This window comes from Clavelina lepadiformis, chromosome 7, assembly GCF_947623445.1.
Source record: "Clavelina lepadiformis chromosome 7, kaClaLepa1.1, whole genome shotgun sequence".
In the NCBI taxonomy this organism is placed as follows: Eukaryota; Metazoa; Chordata; class Ascidiacea; order Aplousobranchia; family Clavelinidae; genus Clavelina; species Clavelina lepadiformis.
Window position 1 is genome coordinate 20,345,837 of NC_135246.1, and position 14,569 is coordinate 20,360,405.

Consider the following 14,569-nt stretch of genomic DNA (forward strand, 5'->3'; position numbering starts at 1 on the left):
AATTTTAATAAATCTTAGACGATAACACTTTTCATTCCGACGAAGTGACTTGGCGTGACAAGTTTGGGACATAGTCATTTGTTTCTTACATGATAATAGGTTCTATTACATGTCATTACGTCACATAGAGGTCGGGTTTACTTTAGCAAAATGCTTATTGTTGCGTGAAGGCTAAAAAAACGACAAGTACCAAGTAAGAAATGCAAGTCTTGTGCAAACGCAGGTTAAGAAACCATCTACTCCAAACGAAGAAGAAGAGAGAAATGAGAAAAATGGAGCGTAAAGTTAATTCACAATGGGATACAGGAAAACGTACCGATCGAAAACGTTATCAACTTTAAGGTGGTGAGTTTAGAACTGAAGAAATTTGCTAAATACCATTGCTAAATTTGCCATTTGCTAAAAAGGGTTAACAAATTGCTACTGAGTGAAACCATTTGCTAAATAGGGTTAACAAATGGCTATAGACAGTAAACATTTGCTAAATAGGGTTAACAAATGGCTACTGAGTGTAACCATTTTCTAAATAGGGTTAACAAATGGCTACTGATTGTAACCTTTTGCTAAATAGGGTTTACATTTGGATACTCATGGTAACCTTTTTCTATTTTACAAATGGCTACTTCTAGTTACCATTTGCTAAATAGGGTTAACAAATGCCTACTGAGTGTAACCATTTTATAAATAAGGTTAGGGTTAGTTATAATTAGCACGGGTACAAACGTAAGTTTTGTAAGTTGTAATTCGCACGGGTACAAATATGCAGGAAGTAACTATTACCAAATGTATCTCGCAACGTTGCGGGTATTAAATTGCACGAAGTAACAATTACCAAATGTATCTCGCAACGTATACGGGTATCAAATTGCACGAAGTAAAAATTACCAAATGTATCTCGCATCGTATACGGGTATCAAATTGCCAAAAAGTATGGTATCTGGAAAATGGCTACGCATTTTGTAGCCATTTCCAGATTAACTTGCAAATCACTACTCCAAATTAGAAATTTAACTGGGCAACTCGCAAAAGGCTATTGTATTGCACAGCGTTTAACTTTTGCAATTTTAATTTTGTGGTTAGTAAAGAAACATATTGCAATAATTTTGATTAAAAAAGTGTTTTAGGCAAAGAACCGCAAGATGAAGCCAGACAAGTCTATTTTTTGAATTTCGATTCATCTGCGTCAAGTGGTGAAAGCGTTTTATTGCAGTAAAATATTGTGTTTGCTGTTTCAAATTTGAGAAAATTAATTTTTCTCAAACGCGTAAAAACGCTGTGTGTTAGTGATTGTTGGTAGGCCCAACGTCGAATCGTGTAAGATTGTAGTTAGCGCGCCAACCTAGGTCTGACGAAGATTTTTTGTTGCAATTTGATACCCGTATACGTTGCGAGATACATTTGGTAATTTTTACTTCGTGCAATTTGATACCCGTATACGTTGCGAGATACATTTGGTAATAGTTACTTCGTGCAATTTGTTACCCGTATAAGTTGCGAGATACATTTGGTAATTGTTACTTCGTGCAATTTGATACCCGTATAAGTTGCGAGATACATTTGGTAATTTTTACTTCGTGCAATTTGATACCCGTATACGTTGCGAGATACATTTGGTAATTGTTACTTCGTGCAATTTGATACCCGTATACGTTGCGAGATACATTTGGTATTTGTTACTTCGTGCAATTTGTTACCCGTATACGTTGCGAGATACATTTGGTAATTGTTACTTCGTGCAATTTGATACCCGTATACGTTGCGAGATACATTTGGTAATAGTTTCTTCGTGCATATTTCTACCCGTGCGAATTATAACTTACAAAACTTACGTTTGTACCCGTGCGAATTATAAGTTACAAAAAATACGAACGCAATGCGAATGAAATGAATTTGTTGCTTTAGTACCTCAAGACACTTAGATATATTATTATATATAACAAATATTATTCTTATATAAAAGAAATCTATGGCTACACTGTTAAAAAAATCTTGTAAAATTTACCCCTTCAATCTTGGCAGCAGTTTTTACAAAAATTATTGTAAATTTTCCTCTAAAAACATTGTAAATTTTACTTACTTTTTTCGAAAATGTTCCGATGTTTACTTGTAAAATCTACGTAGCATGGTTTGTAATATTTACTTACTAAAGATGGAAAATTTGTTGGTTTAAAGCAGTAAATTTTACATGGTTAGGTGGTATTTTTGATATGAATTTCATTGCGTGATTAAAATGCGAGCACACAACTTTTGCACTTAAAATTGAAAACAGACCTACAAACACATTTACACAATTTATTTTACATAATTCGAATTACACAAAACTTTTTTAACATGAAACACATGCCCACTAAATGATAAACGTGGGAAACACATCATGAAGTAAATCATATCACATGAAAAACAGGGGTGTTTAAAGTAGAAACAAAGCATTTACAGGAGACATTCAAAATAATATAACAATACTAATTTATATAACTAAGTTGACGTTTTTCATTGATTTAAACTGTACATGTATCCTTAAAATGTTGCATGTTGATGAGGCAGAATTGATAACTACAGAATTGCACCCTAATAACCCTAACCTAACATACTTTGTTCTGTGGTAATTGTACATCTAAATTTGAAATAGGTGCAATACAAGGTAAATCCAGTTTAAATTTTGTTTAGAAATGGTGTCATGTCAAATCTCATAAAAGAAAAAAATGTAGTAAAAACATTTTGAACATAGAAAGGTTAACGAAAGCCAACATAACGCAGGGTCCTTTTCAACAACACTGTAAAACAGCATAGAACGACTTCTTTCCATCATTTTAGTGATCATTACAAGCTTGAGATATCATTTTGCAAAGTTTCAAGATTTTAGAAAGAACATCATGTCATAGAAAGAACACAGAACACATCATTACCTTCACATTAAAATTAAACATTAGTAAGTCAGTATTTTACAGCAAAGTAATTTTCTTGCACACAAATACAGTACTTTTGCACAAATTTCGTTGTAAATTTGGCCTTTTGTCTTTCTATTGACACGACATATGTTCTTCCAGTCATAAGATAACTGCCTGCAATAAATAAAAAGCACATGAAGACAACAAATATAACCGAAAAATTCCTGTTGTTTTAACAGTAAATATAAACCAACAGGCGGAGAAATAGAACTAATAAAGTTAAACATACCCAATGTGGTAATGAATGGTGTGACTGGAATTCCGCTTAATGTACTTTCCATAGAAACATCTTCCTAAACCCCAAAAACAAGACTTAAAAAGCCATCATCACTGATCAACCTTGACAAAAATGAATCCAACAGTTTACTTACAGCAAAGACTTTGTGTTAAATATATCAATTAATGAAATATAAAATTGTGTACGACATAGAATTCTCATCTATCGAATCAGTGAAGCATAACACTGCGTGACGTAATCGATTGCTTCCCCTGTGCGTGCATTACGAGTCATCACTTTTCAGTCGTATGTTCAACGCCGCAACATGTCTTTGTGCTGTTGCTGTAACAATGTTCTATTTTGATTTATTCGTTCAATGAAGCTTCAATATAATCAGAATATATAGTTGTCAAGGTGTACAATTAATTCTAAGATTAAAAAAAGCGAAACAACGACCTGAGACTCATTCACTTCGAGGACATTGAACAATTCAACAGACAAACTTTGTAATTGAAGTGGTCGCCCTTACAGGCTAAGGAACGACAAACAAACATTTCATTACAACTTCATAGACAGATTGCTTCTAATATGACATTTTATATGACTTTGCAAAGACATATCACGAAATTCCTTGTTACATATTGGCAATGTGCACTGAAAACCTACTGTAGATGCCATTTATCGTTAACCAAGGCTATACCTGTACAAGCACAAAAAAAACAATTCTATAACAATTTTGGCCCAGTGTCATAAAATCGTGTCACAAGAAAAAAGCATACAAAATTTCAAGTACATTGAAATTCCATTTAGCCTAGTTTCATTACTTGACAGTTGTAACTTAACAGTGGGACAGATAGGCAGGGTAGTGCCAATGGCCTTACAATCAGCATCATTTATTAAAATATAGACCTAGGAATTAGTTGCGGCAGAAAATAATTAGAATTTCAGTATTTGCATGGCGTAAAACATAGGCTTAGGCTAGAAGTTATTATTTTCGGCTTAAATCTCCCTGCAATAAAACGCAAGTACTACAGGACTTCATCTGTTCACTCAGCAAATGGTAGTGTATAGGATTAGCCTAGTTTGGCTCAGGCGTAAATCCTATACGGTACCCGACTGAAAAGTTTGGCAGTTTGACCAGTTGTCGTGCGAGCATACGCAAATTTTGGGCTGGTGATGGATACTGATGCCTAATTTCTTTGTTTCATTGCTACAAAATTACACCATCATATCAATCTTTGCACGCACGATTACTCGTCAAAAACTGCCTTACTTTCCAGTCGGTTCCACTATTGCTACACCGTACCGGTATTATTCGTAGCCTGTAGGGTGATTTTGTCAATAGAGTCTAGCTAGATTTAAAACTTTGCATTGTAATATCCAGTTAAACACTCATTCTTCCATTAGTTACGTAGCCTATAGTTCAAATAAATAATACTACTAACTTTTTTTAGCGAATTGGGAAACATTATACTGTACTCTAACTGTTTTTGAGCTCTATCTGATCAACGACTATGGCTAACTTGAAAATGGTTAAAAAAAGATAAAACTTTCGGGCGAAGCCACGTGTGTTCCTTCAGCTGGCTGGCAAACTGAACAGCAGTACATAAAACTGTTCTTCCAGAAAAGAGTGATGCGTTATGTAGTCAGTTCCCATTTGACAATACCCTACGGGAAATTTGAAAAAAATGACCCAATATAGGCAAATACAAAGAAATGAGCATCACCACCGGGTACATCACAGAACATCACCACCGGGAATGTATTTTCCCAGATGTGCTTGGCCTAAACTCAATCGCCTTCGAACTGGCGTTGGCCATTTTCCGCTCAACCATGCACAAATGGGGCATGGCTCCATCTTCGGCATGTGAGTGTGGTGCAGAAGAGCAGACTGCAGACCACGTCATAACATCTTGTCCGACATACCGCTATCCTTGTGGAACCGTGGTCTGACAACAATGGATGAAAACCTGGTCAGCTGGCTAACAAACACTTGCCCTACAATATGAGGTTTTTTGCTCACTCTCTCAAGAAACCATCTACTCCAAACGAAGAAGAAGAAAGAAATGAGAAAAATGGAGCGTAAAATTAATTCACAATGGGATACAGGAAAACGTACTGATTGAAAACGTTATCAACTTTAAGGTGGTGAATTTAGAACTGAAGAAATTTGCTAAATACCATTGCTAAATTTGCCATTTGCTAAATAGGGTTAACAAATTGCTACTGAGTGAAACCAGTTGCTAAATAGAGTAAAAATGTGGCTACTGACTTTAACCATTTGCTAAATAGGGTTAACAAATTGCTACTGAGTGAAACAATTTGCTAAATAGGGTTAACAAATTGCTACTGATTGTAACCATTTGCTAAATAGGGTTAACAAATGCCTACTGAGTGTAACCATTTTATAATAGAGGTTAGGGTTAATTATAATTACCACGGGTACAAACGTAAGTTTTGTAAGTTGTAATTCGCACGGGTACAATTATGCACGAAGTAACTATAACCAAATGTATCTCGCAACGTATACGGGTGTTAAATTGCACGAAGTGGTACGAACGTATGATCGAATCCTGCCGACAACGCGGAATTGAAATCATGTTTTCATAAGTGATTCGAGAAAAGTGTGTTTTTATCTATTTGCGTTGAACATTAAGCACAGTTGTCGTGGCCGAGTGGTTAAGACGACAGAATCGAAATCTGCTGGGATCTGCCCGCGTAGGTTCGAATCTTGCCGACAATGCCGAAATGAAATCATGTTTTCACAAGTGATTCGAGAAGAGTGCGATTTTATCTATTTGCATTGCACATTATGTACAGTTGTCGTGGCCGAGTGGTTAAGGCGACAGACTCGAAATCTGCTGGGTCTTGCCGGCGTAGGTTCGAATCCCCCCGACAACGTGGAATTAAAATCAGGCTTCCATAAGTGATTTGCGACAGTGCGATTTTATCTATTTGCATTGAACATTAAGCACAGTTGTCGTGGCCGAGTGGTTAAGACGACAGATTACAAATTTGTTGGGCTCTGCCCGCGTATGTTCGAATCTTGCCGACAATGCGGAATTGAAATCATGCTTCCATAAGTGATTTGCGACAGTGCGATTTTATCTATTTGCATTGAACATTAAGCACAGTTGTCGTGGCCGAGTGGTTAAGACGACAGATTACAAATTTGTTGGGTTCTGCCCGCGTATGTTCGAATCTTGCCGACAATGCGGAATTGAAATCATGCTTCCATAAGTGATTTGCGAAAAGTGCTGTTTCGTCTCCATGACTACGCTAGACTGCGCTAGATTGCGCTAGACTACGCTCGACTACGCTCGACTACGCTCGACTACGCTCGACTACGCTCGACTACGCTCGACTACGCTCGACTACGCCCGACTACGCTCGACTACGCTCGACTACGCCCAACTACGCCCGACGACGCCCGACTACGCCCGACTACGCAAGACTACGCAAGACTACGCAAGACTACGCCCGACTACGCCCGACTACGCCCGACTACGCCCGACTACGCTCGACTACGCCCGACTACGCCCGACTACGCCCGACTACGCCCGACTACGCCCGACTACGCCCGACTACGCCCGACTACGCAAGACTACGCAAAACTACGCAAGACTACGCTAGAATCTTGCCGACAATGCGGAATTGAAATCAGGTTTTCATACGTGATTCGAGAAAAGTGCGAATTTATCTATTTGCGTTGAATATTAAGCACAGTTGTCGTGGCCGAGTGGCTAAGGCGACAGACTTGAAATCTGTTGGGCCTTGCCGACGTAGGTTCGAATCCTGCCGACAACGTGGAATTAAAATCACGCTTCCATAAGTCATTTGCGAAAAGTGCGATTTTATCTATTTGCATTGAACATTAAGCACAGTTGTCGTGGCCGAGTGGTTAAGGCGACAGATTCGAAATCTGCTGGGATCTGCCCGCGTAGGTTCGAATCTTGCCGACAATGCCGAAATGAAATCATGTTTTCACAAGTGATTCGAGAAGAGTGCGATTTTATCTATTTGCATTGCACATTATGTACAGTTGTCGTGGCCGAATGGTTAAGGCGACAGACTCGAGATCTGCTGGGTCTTGCCGGCGTAGGTTCGAATCCCGCCGACAATGTGGAATTAAAATCAGGCTTCCATAAGTGATTTGCGACAGTGCGATTTTATCTATTTGCATTGAACATTAAGCACAGTTGTCGTGGCCGAGTGGATAAGACGACAGATTACAAATTTGTTGGGTTCTGCCCGCGTATGTTCGAATCTTGCCGACAATGCGGAATTGAAATCATGCTTCCATAAGTGATTTGCGAAAAGTGCTGTTTCGTTACCATGACTACGCTAGCCTGCGCTAGATTGCGATCGACTACGCTCAACTACGATCGACTACGCTCGACTACGCTCCACTACGCTCGACTACGCTCGACTACGCCCGACTACGCCCGACTACGCCCGACGACGTCCCACCACGCCCGACTACGCCCGACTACGCCCGACTACGCCCGACTACGCCCGACTACGCCCGACTACGCCGGACTACGCCCGACTACGCCCGACTACGCAAGACTACGCAAGACTACGCAAGACTACGCTAGAATCTTGCCGACAATGCGGAATTGAAATCATGCTTCCATAAGTGATTTGCGAAAAGTGCTGTTTCGTTACCATGACTACGATAGCCTGCGCTAGATTGCGCTCGACTACGCTCAACTACGATCGACTACGCAATACTACGCCCGACTACGCCCGACTACGCCCGACTACGCCCGACTATACCCGACTATACCCGACTATACCCGACTACGCCCGACTACGCCCGACTACGCCCGACTACGCCCGACTACGCCCGACTACGCCCGACTACGCCCGACTACGCCCGACTACGCCCGACTACGCCCGACTACGCCCGACTACGCCCGACTATACCCGACTATACCCGACTACGCCCGACTACGCCCGACTACGCCCGACTACGCCCGACTACGCCCGACTACGCCCGACTACGCCCGACGACGCCCCACCACGCCCGACTACGCCCGACTACGCCCGACTACGCCCGACTACGCCCGACTACGCCCGACTACGCCCGACTACGCCCGACTACGCCCGACTACGCCCGACTACGCCCGACTACGCCCGACTACGCTCGACTACGCCCGACTACGCCGGACTACGCCCGACTACGCTCGACTACGCCCGACTACGCCCGACTACGCCCGACTACGCCCGACTACGCCCGACGACGTCCCACCATCGCCGACTACGCCCGACTACGCCCGACTACGCCCGACTACGCTCGACTACGCCCAACTACGCCCGACTACGCCCGACTACGCCCGTCTACGCCGGACTACGCCCGACTACGTCCGACTACGCAAGACTACGCAAGACTACGCAAGACTACGCTAGAATCTTGCCGACAATGCGGAATTGAAATCATGTTTTCATAAGTGATTCGAGAAAAGAGCGATTTTTTCTATTTGCATTGCACATTAAGCACAATTGTCGTGGCCGAGTGGTTAAGGCGACAGACTTGAAATCTGTTGGGCCTTGCCCTCGTAGGTTCGAATCCTGCCGACAACGCGGAATTGAAATCATGCTTCCATAAGTGATTCGCGGAAAGTACCATTTTATCTAATTGCATTGCACATTAAGCACAGTTGTTGTGGCCGAGTGGTTAAGGCGATAGACTTCAAATCTGTTGCGCCTTGCCCGCGTAGGTCCGAATCCTGCCGACAACGGAGATATTAATTTTGCAAATTCACATGTATATTGAGAAAAGTGCCACTTTAATCATTTCGTCTATTCATAGATCATTAAGCATAGTTTTCTTGGCTGAGTGGTTAAGGCGACAGACTACAAATCTGTTGTGCTCTGCCCGCGTATGTTCGAATCCTGCCGACAACGCGGAATTGAAATCAGGTTTCCATAAGTGATTTGCGAAAAATGCCATTTGCTCCATTTGCATTTCACATTAAGCACAGTTGTCGTGGCCGAGTGTTTAAGGCGATTGACTACAAATCTGTTGGGCTCTGCCCGCGTATGTTCGAATCCTGCCGACAACGCGGAATTGAAATCATGCTTCCATAAGTGATTTGCAAAAAAAGCCATTTGATCCATTTGCATTGAACATTAAGCACAGTTGTCGTGTCCGAGTGGTTAAGGCGACAGATTCGAAATCTTCTAGGCTGTGCCCGCGTATGTTCGAATCTAGCCGACAATGCGGAATTGAAATCATGTTTTCATGTTCAATGCGATTTTAACTATTTGCATTGAACATTAAGCACAGTTGTCGTGGCCGAGTGGTTGAGACGACAGATTACAAATTTGTTGGGCTCGGCCCGCGTAGGTTCGAAACCTGCCGATAACGCGGAATTGAAATCATGCTTCCATAAGTGATTCGCGGAAAGTAGCATTATATCTAATTGCATTGCACATTAAGCACAGTTGTTGTGGCCGAGTGGTTAAGGCGATAGACTTGAAATCTGTTGGGCCTTGCCCGCGTAGGTTCGAATCCTGCCGACAACGGAGATATTAATTTTGCAAATTCACATGTATATTGAGAAAAGTGCCAGTGCCTTTGCCCGCGTACGCTCGACAATGCTCAACTCGGCTTTGCTCGCGTACGCTCGACTACGCTCAACTACGCACGACTACGCACGACTACGCACGACTACGCACGACTACGCACGACTACGCACGACTACGCACGACTACGCACGACTACGCACGACTACGCACGACTACAAACATTATCTGCACTAAATTACCTAATATCAAGGTTTAGTTTTTCGATGTATAATTTCTACGTATAATCTGCAGAAACAGCAAAGTATAGCCATAGATTTCTTTTATATAATAATAATATTTGTTATATCTAATAATATATCTAAGTGTCTTGAGGTACCAAAGCAAAACATTAATTTCATTCGCATTGCGTTCGTAATTTTTGTAAGTTATAATTCGCACGGGTACAAATATGCACGAAGTAACAATTACCAAATGTATCTCGCAACGTATACGGGTATTAAGTTGCACGATATAAACATTACCAAATGTATCTTGCAACTTATACGGGTATCAAATTGCACGAAGTAACAATTACCAAATGTATCTCGCAACGTATACGGGTATCAAAATGCAAATCAATTGGTAATAGTTACTTCGTGCATATTTGTATAATTCCCACGGGTACAAACGTAAGTTTTGTAAGTTATAATTCGCACGGGTACAAATATGCACGAAGTAACTATTACCAAATGTATCTCGCAACGTATACGGGTATCAAATTGCACGAAGTAAAAAATACCAAATGTATCTCGCAACATATACCGGTATCAAATTTCACGTAATGTAGTAATAATTACCAAATGTATCTCACAACTTATACGGGTATCAAATTGCACGAAGTAACAATTACCAAATGTATCTCGCGACGTATACGGATATCAAATTGCAACAAAAAATATTCGTCGGACCTAGGTTGGCGCGCTAACTACAATCTTACACGATTCGACGCTGGGCCTACAAACAATCACTAACACACAGCGTTTTTACGCGTTTGAGAAAAAGATAAATTTTCACAAATTTGAAACAGCAAACACAATATTTTACTGCAATAAAACGCTTTCACCACTTGACGCAGGTGAATCGAAATTCAAAAAAAAGACTTGTCTGGCTTCATCTTACGGTTCTTTACCTAAAACACTTTTTTAATCAAAATTATTGCAATATGTTTCTTTACTATCCACAAAATTAAAATTGCAAAAGTTAAACGCTGTGCAATACAATAGCCTATCTCGAGTTGCTCAGTTAAATTTCTAATTTGGAGTAGTGATTTGCAAGTTAATCTGGAAATGGCTACAAAATGCGTAGCCATTTTCCACATAACATACTTTTTGGCAATTTGATACCCGTATACGATGCAAGATACATTTGGTAATTTTTACTTCGTGCAATTTGATACCCGTCTACGTTGCGAGATACATTTGGTAATTGTTACTTCGTGCAATTTAATACCCGCAACGTTGCGATATACATTTGGTAATAGTTACTTCGTGCGTATTTGTATAATTCGCACGGGTAAAACGGAAGTTTTGTAAGTTATAATTCGCATGGCTGCAAATATGCACGAAATAACTAGTACTAAATGTATCTCGCAACGTATACGGGTATCAAATTGCACGAAGTAACAATTACCAAATGTATTTCGCAACGTATACTGGTTTTAAGTTGCACGATGTAAAAATTACCAAATGTATCTCGCAACTTATACGGGTATCAAATTGCACGAAGTAACAATTACCAAATGTATCTCGCAACCTATACGGGTATCAAATTGCACGAAGTAACAATTACCAAATGTATCTTGCAACTTATACGGGTATCAAATTGCACGAAGTAACAATTACCAAATGTATCTCGCAACTTATACGGGTATCAAATTGCACGAAGTAACAATTACCAAATGTATCTCGCAACGTATACTGGTATTAAGTTGCACGATGTAAAAATTACCAAATGAATCTCGCAACTTATACGGGTATCAAATTGCACGAAGTAACAATTATCAAATGTATCTCGCAACTTTTACGGGTATCAAATGGCACGAAGTAACAATTACCAAATGTATCTCGCAACTTATACGGGTATTAATTTGCACGAAGTAACTAGTACCAAATGTATCTAGCAATCTATACGGGTATCAAATTGTACGAAGTAACAATTACCAAATGTATCTCGCAACTTATACGGGTATTAATTTGCACGAAGTAACTAGTACCAAATGTATCTCGCAACGTATACGGGTATCAAATTGCACGAAGTAACAATTACCAAATGTATCTCGCAACGTATACGGGTATCAAATTGCACGAAGTAACAATTACCAAATGTATCTCGCAACGTATACGGGTATCAAATTGCACGAAGTAACAATTACCAAATGTATCTCGCAACTTATACGGGTATCAAATTGCACGAAGTAACAATTACCAAATGTATCTCGCAACGTATACGGGTATCAAATTGCACGAAGTAACAATTACCAAATGTATCTCGCAACGTATACGGGTATCAATTTGCACGAAGTAACAAATACCAAATGTATCTCGCAACTTATACGGGTATCAAATTGCACGAAGTAACAATTACCAAATGTATCTCGCAACTTATACGGGCATTAATTTGCACGAAGTAATTAGTACCAAACGTATCTCGCAACGTATACGGGTATCAAATTGCACGAAGTAACAATTACCAAATGTATCTCGCAACTTATACGGGTATCAAATTGCACGAAGTAACAATTACCAAATGTATCTCGCAACGTATACGGGTATCAAATTGCACGAAGTAACAATTACCAAATGTATCTCGCAACGTATACGGGTATCAAATTGCACGAAGTAACAATTACCAAATGTATCTCGCAACTTATACGGGTATTAATTTGCACGAAGTAACTAGTACCAAATGTATCTCGCAACGTATACGGGTATCAAATTGCACGAAGTAACAATTACCAAATGTATCTCGCAACGTATACGGGTATCAAATTGCACGAAGTAACAATTACCAAATGTATCTTGCAACTTATACGGGTATCAAATTGCACGAAGTAACAATTACCAAATGTATCTCGCAACTTATACGGGTATCAAATTGCACGAAGTAACAATTACCAAATGTATCTCGCAACGTATATGGGTATCAAATTGCAACATAAAATCTTCGTCGGACCTAGGTTGGCGCGCTAACTACAATCTTACACGATTCGACGTTGGGCCTACCAACAATCACTAACACACAGCCTTTTTACGCGTTACGAATTTGAAACAGTAAACACAATATTTTACTGCAATAAAACGCTTTCACCACTTGACGCAGATGAATCGAAATTCAAAAAATAGACTTGTCTGGCTTCATCTTGCGGTTCTTTACCTAAAACACTTTTTTAATCAAAATTATTGCAATTTGTTTCTTTACTATCCACAAAATTAAAAATTGCAAAAGTTAAACGCTGTGCAATACAATAGCCTTTTGCGAGTTGTCCAGTTAAATTTCTAATTTGGAGTAGTGATTTGCAAGTTAATCTGGAAATGGCTACAAAATGCGTAGCCATTTTCCAGATACCATACTTTTTGGCAATTTGATACCCGTATACGATGCGAGATATATTTGGTAATAGTTACTTCTTGCCTAACACTGAACACAGTCGATCACAGGCTAATGTGTCACAAACATATGTTGCCTAAATAGAACAAGGGTAAAGCACACAGTGAAAAGCCAATATGTCTCGTCGAAACCAATATTTCATCTATGCTTTCTGAATTTATAGTTTAAAAAGTTGATCGCTTGAAAACGACCAGGCTGTAATTGACATTTATTTTACACCATTGTCGAAAATGGTTAATTTGTAACATAGTTAACGGGTGTTTCTGCTTTGCTGTATTGTCAAGAAAACGTTCCTCAATGAGCTTGATTGAGGCGCGAGTACCAGGATGCGCGATATTACTGGTGTGATAGCTCTGGACAAGAAATCTGCTGCTTGATTGTCCTGCGTAGAAAGTAGGATCAGTTTTGGGTTATATTGCGATATATAAAGCAAATGTCAATATTGACGCGGCGACAAATGTGTTTGTTTGCCCGATACAATTGCATTGTAAAGAGGTAAGTTTTCCACTCTTAAGGTAAAATTACGACCTTCCAAAAAATAAATAAAAATGTTTGTGTCAATCCAAACAAGCACACCGTCTAGCTCAGTAATCATCGCTCGAGAGGTGAACAACGACGGCCGATTTGATAATAAAAAAAATATTAATAATAAATTTGTATATTCCTTACGTTTCAGGCATAGTCTTGTCTTGTAAATGGACTTTTTCACTCACTTCGATACGAGAAAAAAGTCTTCCAAGGGGTTGTGTAAGTTACAAAGACAGTCTTTCACATCAAACATTCTAATCAAAAAATTTCAACACTTTCCGCATTTTAAGATTAACTTAAATCAGTTTACTGAAAACAATCTAAAACAGGGGTGTCAAACTCAATCGCACCAGAGGCCAAAACTCAAAACTTATTTAACGCCGCGGGCCGGTCAAGGATAAAACTTGATTGAACATTTCGTGACAAGAAACATGAGTTGGAACAGGCAGCGAAACAACACCAAATTTTTGATGTTTTTGACGATTTTTGACTGGGCTATTTTTGATTATTCTTCTCTTACATCGGTATGTTTCATTTTTCTCTTTGCAAAAGCATTAACGAATTAACAAACAATAAAGAAAAAAGCAGCCCAGATTACAAGCGTTGGAATAAATCGATTTATTCTGTCGTATTGTGGGGCAACTGCTGTGCTGCTGTATTTTACGATTTGTTATAATCTTGTTTCTTGCTTGAAAAA

General features: G+C 39.7%; 6 non-coding genes across 6 annotated transcripts; all 6 read left to right on the top strand.

Moving 5' to 3' along the window:
- The first annotated feature begins 6,141 nt into the window (after window positions 1–6,141).
- Trnac-aca (transfer RNA cysteine (anticodon ACA)) lies at window positions 6,142–6,223 on the top strand. The gene has a single exon. It is a non-coding gene; the product is annotated as a tRNA-Cys (tRNA).
- Window positions 6,224–6,890: 667 nt separating this feature from the next.
- On the top strand, window positions 6,891–6,972 carry Trnas-uga (transfer RNA serine (anticodon UGA)). Its single transcript has one exon. It is a non-coding gene; the product is annotated as a tRNA-Ser (tRNA).
- Window positions 6,973–8,669: 1,697 nt separating this feature from the next.
- Window positions 8,670–8,751, top strand: Trnas-uga (transfer RNA serine (anticodon UGA)). The gene has a single exon. It is a non-coding gene; the product is annotated as a tRNA-Ser (tRNA).
- A 400-nt stretch (window positions 8,752–9,151) lies between these two features.
- Trnac-aca (transfer RNA cysteine (anticodon ACA)) lies at window positions 9,152–9,233 on the top strand. Its single transcript has one exon. It is a non-coding gene; the product is annotated as a tRNA-Cys (tRNA).
- A 223-nt stretch (window positions 9,234–9,456) lies between these two features.
- On the top strand, window positions 9,457–9,538 carry Trnac-aca (transfer RNA cysteine (anticodon ACA)). Its single transcript has one exon. It is a non-coding gene; the product is annotated as a tRNA-Cys (tRNA).
- A 76-nt stretch (window positions 9,539–9,614) lies between these two features.
- Trnas-uga (transfer RNA serine (anticodon UGA)) lies at window positions 9,615–9,696 on the top strand. The gene has a single exon. It is a non-coding gene; the product is annotated as a tRNA-Ser (tRNA).
- The last annotated feature ends 4,873 nt before the right edge of the window (window positions 9,697–14,569 follow it).